Source organism: Lissotriton vulgaris, chromosome 10 (genome assembly GCF_964263255.1).
Source record: "Lissotriton vulgaris chromosome 10, aLisVul1.2, whole genome shotgun sequence".
NCBI lineage: Eukaryota > Metazoa > Chordata > Amphibia > Caudata > Salamandridae > Lissotriton > Lissotriton vulgaris.
The window spans coordinates 1,022,049,226-1,022,063,229 of NC_141698.1; the positions used below are offsets into that span (position 1 = coordinate 1,022,049,226).

Consider the following 14,004-nt stretch of genomic DNA (forward strand, 5'->3'; position numbering starts at 1 on the left):
TGCTTGGGGGGATGTCGATGCCTCGGATTACGGGGAGCGTGGCAGGCTTCCCAGTGCTCCCAGACCCCTCTGTCAGTACTGCAGCGATAAGCAGCACACACAGTCGCTTTCTTCAGGATGTAGCGCCCACTGGTCCTGGGGCGCTGGTCAGGGGTCAAGTTCAGCAGCAAGCCCTTGGAGATATTTCAGCAGAGTTTGGCACAAAGTTTCACAAAGCAAAAGTCTTCTTGTAGTCTTTCCTTTTCCTCTCCTTCTGCAGCAAGGCACCAGACACAGGCAAGAGTCAGCACCCTTCCTTGTCCTTCCAGGTCCTTCTCGTCGGGCAGAGTTCCTTCTGTAGCACAAACAGGATCTAATTTACAACGAGCAAGGCTCCTTCTTTTATACTGCATTTCTTTTGTTCTTGCAGGCCAGGGGGGCCTTTGCATAGCCACTTTCAGTCCTTGAGTACTCTGGTGGGTGTACTCCGGCTTCTGCTTTCAGTGTGAGGGGCAGGCGCATCAGACGCCCCACAGGAGGTGGAGCCAGCATTGTGCGGACAGGGGCAGCCAGAGTACCTTGTTGATGGGGCTTCGCCCTTCCTGGGCCAGGTGTCGGCTGAGTCATCAGTCGCTCCCCAGGAGGGTGGAGCCAGCATTGTGGTGGCCGAGCACAGCAAGACCCAGAGTCAAGAGCCACTCCTACCTCCCACTAAGGTGTAATCTGCGCATTCACCACCTGTCACTCACACATCCCAGACAGTCAGATACACATACCAGCAGAGGCGGGCTGAAATGGTTAGGCAAGCAAATGCTAACTTTCTAAAAGTAGCATTTGCAAACACAGGATATTAAAATAAACTTCACTAAAAGAAATATTTTATTATTCTGAGTTCAGGCATACTAAACACGACTCTCTACCATGCTCCCTGGGCCTGCTGGGATTATAGGGTGTAATAATTCCAGCAGCCCGTTCTGGCCTAGAAGGAGCAGGTAGCCTTCAATAGTGAAATACGAATTTAGTTGTAAGTCACTACTAGGACATGCCACACACATCAGGGCTTGTCCTACCTTGCACTTACAATGCACCCTGCCCTCAGGCCTACCAGAGGGGTGACTAATATGAAGTCAAGGGAAGGTTTCGGGGCTGGCAAGTGGTTGCACTTGCCCAGCCAGCATGACAGTACGAGACTGCACGCGGGTTCTGCGGTGGCAGTCCCCAGACACATCTTACGGCTGCTTCTGTGGGTGGCGCAACCAGCGCTGCAGGCCCACTAGCAGTATTGGCATTCACCAGCCCTGGCACTTCTAGTGCACTTTACTAGGGACTAACAGTAAATCCAATGCACCAATCATGGATACAAATCACATGTACAATTTACAGTAGGGAGCACTTGCACTGCGGCACGGGTCGGCCGTGGCGCAGTGCCCTGAGTATCGGAAAACCAGCAAAACATCGGAGGCACATCAGCAAAAAGTGGAAGGGAAACTCACGCCAAGGTGCCAGGTCTAACACGTGTCCCCTCCAGCTGAAATGTGGGGGGGAACTACCCTTCCCCAGGGAGTTCCACATCACTAAGGCGGAAAAATCTGGACAGACCGTCAGCGTTGGCGTGATCTGTGCCAGGGCGGTGTTCCACCGTAAAGTCCATACTCTGTAGAGAAATGGACCACCTCAACAGTTTCGGGTTCTCACCCCTCATTTGCATCAACCATCTGAGGGGCCTGTGGTCCGTCTGAACTCGGAAGTGAAACCCAAACAAGTAGGGTCTTAGCTTCTTCAGCGCCCAGACCACAGCAAATGCTTCACGCTCTATTGCACCCCACCTACTTTCCCGTGGAAGTAACCTCCTACTTATGAAGGCTACGGGTTGGTCAAAGCCCTCCTCAGTCATCTGTGAGGGAACGGCCCCTACACCATGCTCTGAAGCGTCTGTTTGCTCTATGAATTCCTTGGAGAAATCAAGAGCCAGGAGCACGGGCGCCGTGCACATGGCAGTCTACAGGGTGTCAAAAGCCTTCTGACAGGTGTCAGTCCAAATCACATTCCTGGGCTGCTTCTTCGAAGTCAGCTCTGTCAAGGGGGTCACGATCGTGCCATAGCCCTTGACAAACCTCCTGTAATACCCAGTGAGCCCCAGGAAGGCTCTCACTGCAGTCTGGGTCTTGGGGGGTTCCCAAGCCAGGATGGTCTCGATTTTGGGTTGCAAGGGTGCTACCTTGCCACTCCCCACTTGGTGTCCCAAGTACACCACGGAACCCTGCCCAATCTGGCACTTGCTTGCCTTGATTGTGAGGCCTGCTCTGCGCAGGGCCATCAACACTTCCCAGAGGTGTCGCAGGTGTTCTGGCCAGGTGCCACTGAACACCGCGATGTCATCCAGGTAGGCGGCACTGAACTCATCCAGTCCAGCCAACACCTGGTTGACCAATCTCTGAAAGGTGGCAGGGGCATTCTTCATTCCAAATGGCATAACCCGGAACTGGAAATGCCCATCTGGTTTAGAGAATGCTGACCTCTCCTTTGCCCCATCGGTCAAGGCGATCTGCCAGTACCCAGACGTTAAATCAAACGTACTGAGGAACCGGGCAGCCCCTAGCCGATCAGTGAGCTCATCAGCTCTGGGGATGGGGTGCGCGTCAGTCTTCGTGACTGTATTGAGTCCTCTGTAGTCCACACAGAACCGGAGTTCGGGTGTGGCTCCCGGCGCAGCAGCCTTCTGGACCAAGACCACGGGGCTGGACCAAGGACTGCTGGAAGACTCAACCACCCCAAGGGCAAGCATCTTGGAGACCTCCTCCTTGATGCAGGCCCGGACCCTGTCAGTCACTCTGTAAGCCCTATGCTTCACAGGTAAGCTGTCTCCGGTGTCCACATCATGGACGCACCAATCTGTGACACTAGGAACCAGGGAGAACAGATCTGGAAACTGCCCCAGCAACTGGCGGCAGTCTTCCTGTTGTTCGGGGGTCAGGGCGGGTGAGAGGTTAACTCCATCCACTGACCCGTCTTTCTCACAGGCCACTAAGAGGTCAGGAAGAGGCTCCGACTCCTCCTCCATTCCATCATCAGTTGCCAACAACATGCCCACTTCGGACCTTCTTAAGTGGGGCTTGAGGCGGTTGACATGTAGGACCCTTAAAGGGTTCCTGGGCGTCTTCATGTCCACCAAGTATGTCACTGGGCTCTTGCGCTCCACAACCTCAAATGGACCTGTCCACTTATCCTGAAGGGCACAGGGTTCCACTGGGGCCAGGACATACACCTCTTGTCCAGGCTGAAGCTCGACCAGAGTGGCATTCTGGTCATACCACCGCTTCATCTCCTCCTGGCTTGCTTCCAGATTTGCCTCGGCAAGTTGTCTGAAGCGCCTGGTTTGGTTTCTGAAGGCCAGCATGTAGCTATATACATTCTGGGGAGGTTTCCTGGGAGACTGCTCCCAGCCTTCCTTTACCAAACTCAGTGGTCCTCTCACGGGGTGACCGTACAGCAGTTCAAAGGGACTAAACCCTAGGGACTTCTGTGGTACCTCGCGATATGCAAAGAGCAGGCATGGTAAGAGGACGTCCCACTTACGCCTCATCGGACCGTCTAGGCCCATGATCATGCCTTTCAGGGTTCGGTTGAACCTTTCAACCAACCCGTTTCCTTGGGGATGGTAAGGCGTGGTGAACTTGTACGTTACACCACACTCTTGCCAAAGGGACTTCATATACTTGGATATGAAGTTGGTCCCCCTGTCGCTCACCACCTCTAGAGGGAATCCTACTCGTGAGAAAATTCCCATCAGTGCACGTCCCACCACGGGGGCCGTCACTGTCCTCAGAGGGATGGCTTCAGGGTACCGGGTGGCATGATCCACCAAGACCAGGATGAACCTGTTGCCCATGGCTGTCTTGGGGTCCAGAGGCCCAACAATGTCAATACCCACTCGCTGGAATGGCGTACCGACCACAGGGAAGGGTTGGAGGGGAGCCTTGTTCCTCCCTCCGCTCTTCCCACTTGCCTGGCAAGTCGGACAGGTCCTACAATGAGCATCTGAGCTCTTGTGCATTTGGGGCCAGTAAAAGTGGGTGACAAGCCTGTCATAAGTCTTGTCCATCCCCAAATGTCCTGCTAAAGGCACATCGTGAGCCAGACCCAGTAGGAAGGCTCTGAACCTCTGGGGTACCACCAGCACACGGGCTGACCCAGGTTCAGCAGCCTTAGGCTCTGAATACAGGAGGTCGTTCTCCCAGTACACATAATGTGTTTTGGCCTGAACACCATTGGCCTGGTCTGCAGTCTGCTGCCGCATACCCACGAGAGAAGGGCATTCTTTCTGCTCCTTGCAGAATTCCTCCCTGGAGGGTCCTCCTTCTTGCTGCCAATGGGTCAGCTCAGGCAGGTCCCCCAGTTCGGCAATCTGTTCCCCTGTAGGCTCCAGGGCATCCCCCTCAAGGTTTGCTTCCTCCTGGACCGTGGGAACTTCAGGGGCCGGTTTCCCGCGCCCCCTGCGCCTTCTCCCTAAGGCCGGTTCCTGGGCCTCTCCTTCAGGCCCCAGGACCTCTTGATCACCCCTACTGGCTGCCATTGACCGGGTGGTCACGCACTCCCAGTCAGGCAGACCCACCATCCGCAGGTGAGTCGTCTTCTCCACCTTTTCCCAAGGGGAGTGCTCCAAGTCATTCCCTAGCAAACAGTCAACAGGCATGATTTTCCTCACACAGACCTGCAGAGTACCAGAGACCCCCCCCACTCGAAGGGAACTTGAGCCATCGGACACTGACTCTCCGAATTATCAGCGTTGATAACCCTACAGTAGGCATGGGGTACAACCTGCTCTTGAGACACCAGGTGCTGCCTCACTGCAGTCACACTGGCTCCTGTATCTCTAAGAGCCTCAGCTTCCTTACCATTGATGATCACCACCTGCCCATATTTCTTAGTGTTAGAGGGCAGGTAGTTTGTAGGGATCATCTCACTGTCTCCTAGTGAGACTAGGGTCATGTGAACGGGATCTCCACCCCCCAGGACCATCACTTCTTCTCCTAAGTGAACACTAGTCACTTGACGGGGCGGAGCACCAGTGGGTGCGGGTTTTCCAAACAGGCGACACTTGGGGTCACTGGATATGTGCCCAGGCTCGCCACATTTGAAACAATTGAAGGGCCCCTTTGGAACAGGTTTACCTGTCGGGCCCCATTCTGCTTTGGGGGTGGGGGAGGCTGAGAACCTTTCTGCTGGTCCCCTTGGGGATTACTTTGGGGGCCTTTTTGGAACCCTTTCTGTTTTCCCTTGTCCCCCCCACTCTTCTGCTGGGGACCCTGCCCACTCTTGGCGGAGTCTCCCACTGGACCCTTGTGGACCCTGGTGCTGAGCCAGCGGTCCGCCTCCTCAGCAAGCTTCCTCAGGTTGGACAGCTTGCTATCGATCAGGTGTTGGCGTAACTCAGGAAAACAGTGATCAGACAAGTGCTCCCATGCAATTAAATCAAAGAGGCCTTGAAAATCATTCACTTTGCTACCCTTCACCCAACCATCCAGTGCTCTGCAAAAATAAGTCACATACACCACATACGTATTCCCAGGCCGCTTAGTACATCCCCTAAACTTCTGTCTATACATTTCAGGGGTAAGCCCGTACCTGTTCATTAAAGCTTCTTTCATGTGGGAATAGGATCTCTGATTTTCAACGGGCAAATCTAGCAAGGTATCTCGCCCTTCGCTAAGGAACCTTCCCCACAACCCCGCTCCCCAATCCTTGTCAGGGACCCGGTGGGAGGACATGGCTACCTCGTATGCCCTAAACCACTATCCTATGTCATCCCCCTTAAAGAACTCTTTAACTACATCTTTGGGGATGTGCACTCTTGACTCTACCTGCACCGGCGTTGTGCTGCCACCAGAGGGAGGATGATCCAAGTTTCTCTCCTTTAGACTCATCTCCCTCATTTTCTTTTTTTTTTTTAAATTTTTTGAAAACCTTTATTGTGCATAAAAAGAACAACAAATACGGGCCTACAACCATCCGGCCGGCCACGAACGATCAATGAGCACAACAGCTTGCGTTATGACGACACAGCACCGTAGCAGAACCTCAAACATTTAAAGGAAGAAAGACTAAAGGATATCGCAGCACCGTGTCACAGGATGAATACAGGTTTAATTTAAAAGTTTTTTGTTATGCAACTATTAAAGTCAGGCCGTAGTGTTCCGTACCAATAAAATAAGTGAAGAACAAGGTCCATGCAGGTGGGACATGACGTTAGCGACTATATCAAGCAAGTCGTAGATCGATAAACAAGTCCCCGCCAGGGAGGATGGTTACCCAATAGAATGTTACAGAGTAGCACCTATGATCGGTTACATTACCCCTGCCACCCTGCACCCAGCACTCCCAAACATGGACAAGAAAGTTGAAATCATAAAGGAGAACAAAACAGGTCCCATAGAAACTAATAAAAATTAAATATAACCCCCCACCCTACACACATGCAGAGGCTATGGCCTACCCCCCCCTAGCAGCGTGCCTGTCGCCCTATAAACCCGAAATTTAGCGAGAAGAAAAGTCGGAAGAAAGGAGAAGGAGTAGCAAGAAAGTGCAGAAAGAAGGTAAAAAGGAGAAGAAAGAAGAAGAAAAAGAAAAAATGTCACGTTTGAATATAGGGAGGGAGAAAAGAACAAGCTAGTCTACCACTCCCAAAAGGAAAAAGTGGGGGGGAGGAGCCCACCTAGCTTCCGAACACCCGGAACCTCAGCCATCCACTGCGTCCCACACTGAAAACCTCCTACTCCAAATGCGACAGCGCTGCATTAAAAGGCAACAATAGGAGAGATGGAGATATCATTTCACGATGTGTGCGCCCACCATTTACAAAAGCAGTCCCAGTATTCGTGCAGCCCACCTGAAAAGTCATAGCGCCATTAATCTCCCCAAACACGACATGATAGCGGGCACATGACAAATCCAGTCACTAATAATGAAGCATTCTCGTTCAGAACCACCGGACACTTACAGGACAGCCCTCCACCCATCAAGGAACACAATAGTACAGGATAGTCACGAGCTCAAGTGGGCAAGGGGGGCTGCAATGGCAAAACAGTCAGCAGAGCAAAACGATGAATGGTCCGGGTCTCCGCCAGCCGAGCAAACCAGCCGAGGTGAGTAGCCCCTTCGAACCCTGGCCCGATCGACGAAACATGCCCAGGCAGGACCACCGCCGCGGATACATGTCCAGCAGAACAAAGGAGCAAAATGGCCGCTCTCGACATGAGGGAAGCAACAGAGAGGAAGATGAGCGTCCGCGACCCCCAACCAACGCAGCGGCCAGGATGACAAGCCCTCCCTGCCATGCAAGATGTCGCTCACTCCGGCTATGCTGAAAGAGGGCTCCGAGGGCTATGCCCTCAAAGGGGGCAAACAGCTGGGAGGGCGATAAGCAAAGCCCTGAGTGCAATTGTTCAGGCAGAGTAGAAGGGTCCGGAGTGAGGGGAAACTTCATATCAGTAGCAGCATCGGCAGGGAGGCACGCAACACTGTAGCTAGGAACATTTCGATCTTCCTCGCGCTCATGCGTTAACACTGTATCCATTGGAAAGGCACACACAGGTAGTGAAGAAACAGGCAGCCTCGGCCGCCCGAAGGAGAACACAACTTCATCGATCTCATCTCCTAGTTCCTGAGCAATGTGCCGCCATGTTGCTCGTAGGTCCAGGAGGGCATTAAGAATATCGCCACAGGTCAGGTCACTTCGTAATACCCGCCGATCCTCAGTGCACAGCGTCGCATCAGGATCTTCGCCCGGGTCAAGTGCGGGCAGGTCTGCGCAAGCTGGGGACAAGGGAACAGCCCAACGGTCTTGCTGGAGAACAAGCGCCATTGCCGTCTCTCCCACGGATCCACACTGGAGGGAGGGGGGGTAACTCCGTTATGAAAAGGCAATCGTCGCCCCACGGAGGGGCATGCAGCTACCAGTGCGGAGGGCACTGCACAATGAAAACCCCCTCGGCTCCCGGGGTTACCAACAATGCTCGACCAGAAGGACGCTGCAAGATGGAGTCCGCCCCGGACAAAGGCAGCGTAGGAGTGGAGAGCGAGGAACAAAGGGATTCCGTTTCCCGGGCACACTCCCCACAGCAAACTGGAGTCGCGCCTCGCAGGACGGGATGAACACCTTCCGTCTCCCGCAATCAGGTCGGTCCCAAACGCCGGCACCTCCACCGCCCGTCCGCCCAGTTGAGAGCACCAGTGTCCTGCGGCGTCAGTCGGCACCAGGGTCGCGGGCAGCCCCGGTAACCGGTCAGGTAACAAGTCCTCGTCCAAAACGGCCGGCGGAGGTCGCAAATGAAAGCGACTGTCCTCAGCGCGACCGTGTCATCGTTTCAGCGCGGTTCGAGCCAGGATTAGTGCCAGGATTTCAAAGCGGAGCAGACGGCTTTGGGAGCCGGGCGCTCACACGTCCGTCCCGTCCGCCATCTTGGCTCCTCCCCCCATCTCCCTCATTTTCAATTCGTAATCCATTTGGTGCTTTCGCTCTTCCAGCGCCATTCTTTTGGTTTCAAGCTCCAGTTGGATTTTTAATTCTGCCAGCTTTCTTTCATGATCCCTCGTTTCCTTCCTGTCTGCCAGCTCCTCTGGCGACAGGCCTTTACCAAAGCTGTGCACGCTGTCTTGCCTTTCGAGATCCACCAGATCCACAGGTGCCCTCTGCTCCTCAGTGGCATCCTGATCCTCAAGGGCATCTTGATCCTCTGGGGGCTTTCTGGACTCTATCCAGGCTTTCAGGGCCTTGTAGAGTTCTGGCTTGTTCTTGCACCGGCGTGCGGAACCTTGAGTTTCTTACAGAAAAACTTCAGTTCACTCTTTGAGTATTTGTCCAGCTTTGCGGCATCCCACTCCACTTCCAACATCTCAGAGGTCGTGGACTCCGCTCCATCCAGGCTCTTCGTGCCCGGCATGTTTTCTTCGCTAGGAATCTTCTCTCGGCAAAATTACAACAAAACCTGTGGCCAAGTAACTGGACTGAAATCACTGTGCAATGGTCAGAAGTTAAGGTATAAACACTGCAAATGTAAATTCGAAAATCCTCACCGCTGCGTCCAATGTAGGAAGGGGGAGGCTCTAGTTGGCGCAGTGTAGCACTAGCGACAAGCAGGGACTCTCTCTTCCTCGTCAGGGCTGAGGGTTACCTTCCAGACAACCTCTGCTTACCCTCTAGGTAGTGTGGCTTAAGCAGTCTTAGGCTGATCTTTGGGGCACATAGGGTTAAACATTTGCAATATTACACCGTCACAACCAACCCACCACACAATGACACCAAACTGTATTTGTAAAAATATATATCTTTATATAAATTTCAAGCAGGCTTGTAAATACAGTTGTCAAACTTTCAATAGCGGTTCCAGTTTACTTAAGTTCAGGTTGCCACAGTTCTCTTTTAGCAATAAGCAATCTTTTGGGCCTTCTGCCCAGGTTCGACAAGGTTCAGTGTCTCGTAGCGCCTCAATGCGCTCTCTGCGTGGGCCTCGAGGGCCAGGAACTGTGCGAGCCTCAGTTTCAGAGGCGGCTCGCGTTGGGAGCAGATAGCGCGGTGCGAGCTCGGGTTGCAGGACGCTCGCACCGTGAGGATACAACACAGTACCTTTCAAATTCTTGTGGAGCGTGCGGCTTCCAGGGGAGCTGTCCCATGTCGCGTTGCTTTTCCGGGGGTCGCTGTTCGCTGTGGCTCTCAGCCGGGCAGGTCACGGGTCATCCGGGGCGGCGGTGTTCTGTGGCGGCAGGGTCCCTTCCTCGTCGTTCGCTCCGACCCTGGAGGCGGCGGCTGTGTGGTGGCGGCAAGTGGCAGTACGGTCCCCAAGTGCAGGACGTACCCAGCCAAAGTACCGGTTGCAGCTGTGTGCTCACAGCTGAGCTGTCGGGCAGGCTACCGACCAGAGGGGGTTATCACAGGGCAGCTGTCCGTCTTCGCAGGTGGATTGACGGCTCGTAGCGCAGTCAATTCGGGAGCTTGGTCCGGACGGGTCCTCCTTCACTTTGCTCTCGGGCTCCCGGTGCAGTTGCGGTCACGGTGCTCGGGCCAGCGGCGGCTGGACCTCACGTTGCTCTCGCTGTTGCTTTGGGCCCCGGTCACGGTGCTCGGGGGGATGTCGATGCCTTGGATTACGGGGAGCGTGGCAGGCTTGCCCAGCGCTCCCAGACCCCTCTGTCAGTACTGCAGCGATAAGCAGCACACACAGTCGCTTTCTTCAGGATAGAGCGCCCACTGGTCCTGGGGCACTGGTCAGGGGGCAAGTTCAGCAGCAAGCCCTTGGAGATCTTTCAGCAGAGTTTGGCACAAAGTTTCTCAAAGCAAAAGTCTTCTTGTAGTCTTTCATTTTCCTCTCCTTCTGCAGCAAGGCACCAGACACAGGCAAGATTCAGCAGCCTTCCTTGTCCTTCCAGGTCCTTCTCGTCGGGCAGAGTTCCTTCTGTAGCACAAACAGGATCTAATTTACAAGGAGCAGGGCTCCTACTTTTATACTGCATTTCTTTTGTTCTTGCAGACCAGGGGGGCCTTTGCATAGCCACTTTCAGTCCTTGAGTACTCCGGCGGGCGTAATCCGGCTTCTGCTTTCAGTGTGAGGGGCAGGTGCATCAGACGCCCCACAGGAGGTGGAGCCAGCATTGTGCGGACAGGGGCAGCCAGAGTACCTTGTTGATGGGGCTTCGCCCTTCCTGGGCCAGGTGTCGGCTGAGTCATCAGTCGCTCCCCAGGAGGGTAGAGCCAGCATTGTGGTGGCAGAGCACAGCAAGACCCAGAGTCAAGAGCCACTCCTACCTCCCACTAAGGTGTAATCTGCGCATTCACCACCTGTCACTCACACATCCCAGACAGTCAGATACACATACCAGCAGAGGCGGGCTGAAATGGTTAGGCAAGCAAATGCTAACTTTCTAAAAGTAGCATTTGCAAACACAGGATATTAAAATAAACTTCACTAAAAGAAATATTTTATTATTCTGAGTTCAGGCATACTAAACACGACTCTCTACCATGCTCCCTGGGCCTGCTGGGATTATAGGGTGTAATAGTTCTGGCCTAGAAGGAGCAGGTAGCCTTCAATAGTGAAATACGAATTTAGTTGTAAGTCACTACTAGGACATGCCACACACATCAGGGCTTGTCCTACCTTGCACTTACAATGCACCCTGCCCTCAGGCCTACCAGAGGGGTGACTAATATGAAGTCAAGGGAAGGTTTCGGGGCTGGCAAGTGGTTGCACTTGCCCAGCCAGCATGACAGTACGAGACTGCACGCGGGTTCTGCGGTGGCAGTCCCCAGACACATCTTACGGCTGCTTCTGTGGGTGGCGCAACCAGCGCTGCAGGCCCACTAGCAGTATTGGCATTCACAAGCCCTGGCACTTCTAGTGCACTTTACTAGGGACTAACAGTAAATCCAATGCACCAATCATGGATACCAATCACATGTACAATTTACAGTAGGGAGCACTTGCACTGCGGCACGGGTCGGCCGTGGCGCAGTGCCCTGAGTATCGGAAAACCAGCAAAACATCGGAGGCACATCAGCAAAAAGTGGAAGGGAAACTCACGCCAAGGTGCCAGGTCTAACATCTTTCATACAATGAATGTACTAATTCTTTAGACTCTTGGATTGTTCTATCTATTTTAATCCAGTCTATCTCTTTTGGGGGAATCTTGTTTTTTAAAAACACAATTACTTGTTCATACTTTCTCATTACATCTGGTGAAGGGGCACCTGTTACCTTATCTCGTTCATATTCTTCTCTAGGCCAATCTAAAGTAGTTTTACATTCTGTCCAAAGATCTGATGGGACAACAATGTCAAATAATCCATCAAGATCAACCCATAAAATTTTTGAAACTTTCACAAATCTCTCTACCTGTTGATACCATTCTACAGGTTTTCCCCTTAAATGGGGAAAACCATTTGTGAACAGTAAAATGCCTTGTCTTGTCCATGGGACATGCACATACCCTCCTCCTGCTATTTACCTCATTGGAAACTCATTTGCTACTTTTTCCTTTTCTCTGACAGGAAAAGCTAAACTTGTTCTGTCTTCATCTCTTTTCTTTGTCCATTTCGCTCTCCATTTACTTAATTCACCCCATTTTCTCCAAATCACAATTAAATCTTTTATATGTGTGATTCTTCCTGTGGTATTCATATTTTCAATGTCTTTTTCAGAGAAATCCACCCTATATTTTTTATGCAAATTCTTCTGCTTACTTAAATCTACTTCTAATTCAAAAGCCATATCTTCCAATTGATCATATTTGTTTTTCGTTTTCCATGTAATGCTTTTGCAAATAAATAATAATTTATCATCCTGATATGCTTTCAAACTGTCAGTTCCAATTGTACCAATTATTAATTCCTCTAAATCTGCTTTCAATTTTCCAACATCAAGTAATTTACATTCTGAGATTTGTGTTAAATCTATTTTGCTCAGACTCTTTTCCGGAGATCCAGAGTCAGATTCTGCACCAGTTGGAGTTTTACATGACAAACTTTGATTAAAAGTTAAGTCAGGCATCATTATTTTCTCTCGATGTATTTCAGACAAGTCTGAACACATTTTTTCAGTCACTTTCTGTATTTCTGAATTTAATGGAACAGTTAAAGCTGAATGCCTTATTTCTTTTTGATCAAATACTGGAAGAACAGGTCCAATCGTTACAGGCACTATTACTGCTTCCATACTCTTAGTTAACTGCTGTATTAATTCATTCATAGAACGAATATATTCTGAAGTATTTGGTAATTCCTCATACCTTTCTGCTCTAATTCCACTTCTTGGGGTTTCATTTCTTTGAACTGGGGTTTCAGTATAATTACTATTTTCTCCAGATATATTTGAGTTACGTCCTGTTTCTACCCTTTCAGGTGTTTTTCTATTAATCGGATTCATTTCAGGAGATGTCTCATCAATAATTTCTCTTTGTGGGGCACTTGGAGAAGTCCATGAACAAACTGGTTGATAAGGTGGCGGTTTTTTAGTATACATTTCTTCTAATACCGCATCTTCTGAATCACTTTCTTCACTAATATTATTTCTATTTTTCTTTTGGGTACTCTTTTTTCCAATTACCTCATCAAATAATGTCACTGGGTACAAGCCATCACACATGTCTGCACTTCTCCATCGACGCATTCTATCCTGATGTGTTTCTCTATCAAGACCTAATCTTGTTCCCCTTTGTATTCCACTACTCTCTCTTTGTAATTCATGCATTTCGTCTTCCCATTCAACTAAGGCTTCAAATTGAGTAGGTCTAGGCCTTGGTACAAGTTTCATCATTCTTTCTCTTAAATTTTTCAAAACCGCTATGTTAAATGATCCATCTTATGGCCATGCTAACATACCATCATTTTCAGTATACTTCATCCAATTATCAATCCAAAGACAAGTATGATAACCATATTCACCCAACATATAAGCTGCAGGTGTTTTGTACTTATGAATTAATTTTCCACCTTGCGTTAAAATTTTCTTGTCAGGTTTAATTTTGTTTTTTAATTTCTGAAACCATGAAAGTTTCTTTTTCTCCTTCATGTAATAATAATCCATGTTTTTAAACAATTCCCCTTACTTCAGAAAAGATCGTAACAACTTCCTTGTTATTCCGTAACACCAACCAATCCGTGCGCGAAACTTACCAACAAACCGAATAGGTTAAGTTTCGTCACTATTTTGCTCACCCAATAGAATTACTGTTTTTCAGAATAAGCCAATCAGCTGTAAGCTTGCCTAGTCACATGAACCAATCGGTGCGCGAATACTTTGACGTATGTTAACCAATCACAGCGCAACTCTTGTGACGTATGCTACCGCTGCAGCTTCTCTGTCTCTCACTCCTTAACTGACCCCTCCTTTACAAAAAAATTTCACAGCGCCATATTTACAAAACTTTCAATTAAATTCAGTTAATAACTCCACAAAGACAAACCATTTGTCTGTTTCGCTAAAATAAAGTGATAGCTTTCTCAAACATTAAAGTATTCTTTCACGTGAAATAGAC

General features: G+C 50.5%; 1 pseudogene; it reads right to left on the bottom strand.

Annotated features, from left to right (window-relative positions):
• Window positions 1-11,878: 11,878 nt before the first annotated feature.
• LOC147689257 (uncharacterized) lies at window positions 11,879-13,553 on the bottom strand (annotated as a pseudogene).
• Window positions 13,554-14,004: the final 451 nt, after the last annotated feature.